Source organism: Momordica charantia, assembly GCF_013281855.1.
Source record: "Momordica charantia cultivar OHB3-1 chromosome 4 unlocalized genomic scaffold, Mcharantia_2.0 BLBB01000004.1, whole genome shotgun sequence".
Classification (NCBI taxonomy): domain Eukaryota; kingdom Viridiplantae; phylum Streptophyta; class Magnoliopsida; order Cucurbitales; family Cucurbitaceae; genus Momordica; species Momordica charantia.
In genome coordinates, this window is record NW_028275162.1 from 13,733,102 (window position 1) to 13,737,465 (window position 4,364).

The 4,364-nt window shown below is 39.9% G+C and overlaps 1 non-coding gene across 1 annotated transcript; it reads left to right on the forward strand.

Moving 5' to 3' along the window:
• The first annotated feature begins 710 nt into the window (after positions 1-710).
• On the forward strand, positions 711-817 carry LOC148211873 (small nucleolar RNA R71). The gene has a single exon (XR_015790652.1). It is a non-coding gene; the product is annotated as a small nucleolar RNA R71 (small nucleolar RNA).
• Positions 818-4,364: the final 3,547 nt, after the last annotated feature.

Below are 4,364 nucleotides of genomic sequence, written 5' to 3' on the forward strand. Positions count from 1 at the left end.
CGGTTCGGGCCATGTACTTCTTCATCATATTCTCAAGATTTGAGTTGTTATTTTGAACTGGTGGAGTCTGTGTTCTCTGATTGTACTGCTGTTGCGGTGGTGGGATGTATTGTTGTGTAGGTGGAACATAGGACTGTTTGTTCTGCTGGCTTTGCCCTTGATTAAAACCGCTCGAACCTCCTTGACCTCCCCATGAGAAATTAGGGTGGTGCCTCCAACCTGGGTTGTAGGTGTTCGAATATGGGTTAAAGTTCCTATTGTTCCCATGTCCTACATAAAAAACAGAAGCAGGGTTATGTGGACAATTATCATAAATATGGTTTTCACTGCAAAATGAACAAATGAGATCGTTGACTTGGCAAACAGGGGCAGGAGTGCAATAATCCGACTGCACAGGTTGTATCGGCGTGGCTAATGGATTTTTTATTCCCAATGCCATCTCTTTCAGCCTCTGGTTCATTGTAACCATCTCTTTTTGCATCGAGGTCGCAATGTCCAGAGCCAAAACTCCAGCTGGATCTTGCTTCTTTGGTGCTGCCCTAGATCTTTGCGAACACCATAGTTCGTTGTGTGAAGCTAAGTCATTTAGGATGTCAACTATCTCGTTGAATGTCTTCTTTGTAAAGGCTCCGTTGGCAGCATTGTTTAGCATCATCTTAGTAGGATGATCTAAACCTCTAAAGAAATGTTCTATCTGGATGCATGCCGGCAAGCCATGGTTCGGACATTTCCTGATTAGTTCTTTAAATCTCTCCCACGCCTCGTGAACAGGTTCACGATCATACTGTCTAAAGGAGATGATCTCCTCTCTGATATCAGCGTGGCGAGTAGGTGGGAAGAATTTTGTTAAGAACTTCTCCACTAACGACCCCCATGTGGTGATGGATCCCGGTGGAAATGCATTGAGCCATGCTCTAGCTTGGTCCTTCAAAGAAAATGGAAAAAGTGTTAGTCTCAGAGCATCGTCTGTTATACCAGGTAATCGAAATGCATTTGCAATTTGAATGAATGATTTCAGATGATCATGTGGATCCTCATGTTCCTGCCCTCCAAAATGTCCAATTGTCTGCAACATTTGGAACATCATTGGTTTAAGCTCAAAGTTTGCGTGGGCTGGAATAGGGTTGACTATCCCTGAATCAAAGTTCTGAAAAGCCGTGGCGGCATATTCTCGCATTGCCACGTCTCTGTTGTCCGCCATCTGGATATGGTTGAATTCATCATTTCTTGCATGATCCCTCATATTACCGTTAACAGCAGGTGGATCAACCGGATCACGAGGTGGAATATCTGCCATTGATGTGCTCATACTCTCTACCTCATTTTCAGGACTGATTTCAGCTTCTCTCTCTTTTTGCTTTTCTAGTTGTTTTCGAAGTCTTTGCTCCTTTCGAGTTTTTCGAAGGGTCCGCTCAATCTCAGGGTCAAGGGGTAGAAGAAAAGATCTTGTGCTCATGCACTTTAACTTACCCTTGTGAGATAAACGACCAAAAATATAGAACAAAAACGGTGGATGAAAATTACACCCAACAACAATTCACAAAAATAAAAACTAAAAGAATTTGAAAATAATTTTAAAACTAAAGTCCCTGGCAACGGCGCCAAAAACTTGACTGGGTGTTTATGCTGAACGCACGCACTAAGCGTGGTAACAATTATATAGATGCAAGCGCACACCTGTCAGAGTAATATAAAATGGATGGAGTATCCAAGTATCGATCCTCAAGGACTTCTAAATAATTTCCAAACTCTAAAGTTTTAAAGAATAGTGAATGTTGAAATGAGTGATTCTTGTAAAATGGGAAGTGGTAACAAATAATGGTTTGGATTTGGGATTTGGACATAGAATGATAAAACCTAGCCCGGATTTGGGATATGCATTTTACTTTAGAAACTAACGACTACGCTTCTCACTTTACTTATGTCTAAGCAAGTTCAAAGTCCTAAGACATTCCCTAATATGTCTATTATGAGATATATCTTAGTTTTAGGATGGAAATAGTCGCAACCTCGGGTTAAGGTCCTATGTCTAGGCTACTTAAGCGGAACCCTTATGTCTAAGGCGCTCCTCTCCTCGGTTTAACCACTCAACAATGCAAATAAGCAACCTTTTCAGTATTGACTTGTTAAGACTTACAGTGGCCTTCTCTAAATCCTAACTTTTTGGGAAAACATGTTGAGCAATGAATGGAAAGCAAAAACACTACTTCTTAGCAACCTTTTTTAGACATAAAAGGCTAACTATCCATAACCGGGCTAGAGACGGGAATTTAGAAAGACATATTGAAGAAAATACAGCAAGTAAAATGGTTGAATGTGGAATGCATGTGTGAAAAACAAAAGTTAACTAACGGAGAGTTTTTATCGGGATTGAGAGCTTCGCCCTTCTCTTTCAAGCAAGGGGGAGTGTCACGTGCTCTTTCCTCCAAAAACACAACTCTCTTAACTAAAAATAAAGTAAAGGCAAAGGGAAGATAAACAAAGTGCTGGATTTTTATATATTTAAATAAGTAGAAAATGACTAAGTACAAATGGAAACAAAACAAGCTCAATAAAGGAATGTAAAGTGCTCGGGATTTAAAAACCAAAAGCAACTAATGAAAGCAACTCAAGAGTACTTAGAAAGCAACAAAGAAACACTAAAAATGATCAAGAGAAGGAAGCAAGGCTTGATGATTTTGGTGGAGAAGTTGCTGGAATTTATAGCTGTGCAGAATTGGTTAGGTAGGTCCTAAAACGATGGTGAATCACCCATTTCCAACTCTTTTGACTGACCAAATCGTGCTCAAACTGATAGTGGAACACTTCTCCTACACGTATGCATCGGTTGGAACCACCAAAACGCATTGGAAGACGCGTTTCATTAAGGGCAAAGTTGGAAGAAAACCAGTTTTTCTGCAGGCTTCCCAGGCGCCTGGCGCCTCCCATGTAGGTTTTTCCGTCTTTTTGCTTCTTTTGATTAATTTGCACTCCCAAATGGTCCTAAAATGTCATAAATACAATATAAGCCAACCACAAACCATAATATATGAATTTTGCATGAATTGGAACTCAAACGATCGAGAAAAATCCGAAACAAAGCTGAAACATTGTAAAAACAGCATCTAAAACCTTCTTTTTACGCATGTAAACAAGCGTAATCAGGTCCTCCGACATAGGGGTCATATCCAAGTTCAACCTCCTCTTAGCAAAGTAGTTATCATCAGAGCGTCGTTGACTCCTTTCTGGTGTCATGTTGCTCAACTGGATGACTTAAATCATCCCCATAGACGGCGCCAATTGTAGATGTGTGAATTTCGATCCTCGGTTCTCCTCCTCACACACACCTAACTCGATGATTCGGGGACTGATACCTGCAAAACCAAATCGATCTAAACCGGTGTGACCTTAGTCACACGGGCTCCGATGTCTAAGTTAGCAAGGGAAAGTTGAGAGAGTAGTGAACTAGAAAATGTCACTTGCCTTTTCAGGGTTGGACCTTACTGCTATTATAGCCATGAGAATGATTCCAGAAGCTTCCGTAGCAGAGCCCTAATTCAGGGTTGCAAGGCCCGAGGAGCATCGTTGATGTGAACCAAGGAAGCACTATTGTCATGCCTCAAGGACCCATTTTGGTATCAGAGCTTTAGGCTCAGGATCGGATATATGTTTCCTTTGTGTTTTTGTTTAATCTATCTTTGAATTTTTTTCCAAGGAAGTCCCTTTGTCATGCCTCATGGGCCCATAATGAGATCAAGAGCCAAGAAGCTACAACAAGCTTTACTTTCTCATGTTCAATACTTGGTGAGCTCAGCTAGGGATGATCAAGAGAGAGATGGAACTTTTCAAGTCAATATCTTCCAAGTAGAGCTTAAGGGAGGCACTGCATTAAATGAACTTAAAGGAGCTGAAATTGAAGTGGAGTTTAACTCAAGTTGCATTCAATAAAGCCAAGTTCAATTCAAGGAACTCAAGTTGCATTAAATGAACTTAGTGCATCTCATGCTTCATTTATTGCAAGTCATCCATCAATTAATGGAACTACACTTCAAACTACTTTAAGTGAAGTTTCATTTACAATTGGGAGGTTACAAAGACTTTTTATTATATTTTCAGTTTTAAACATTTCATTTATGTGTTCTAAGTTACATTTTAGTTAGTTGATGTTATGGCCATCATGTAATTTGGAGTTACAACCTTTCAAATGGCTTTAGGTTACTTTTAGGGTTGTTTTGGAGGCTATAAATAGCCTAGCTTGTTTTCCTTTGAAAGATAGATTAAAAAAAAATTCAAAGATAGATTAAACAAAAATGCAAAGGAAACATATATCCGATCCTGAGCCTTAATACCAAAATGGGTCCTTGAGACATGACAATAGTGCTTCC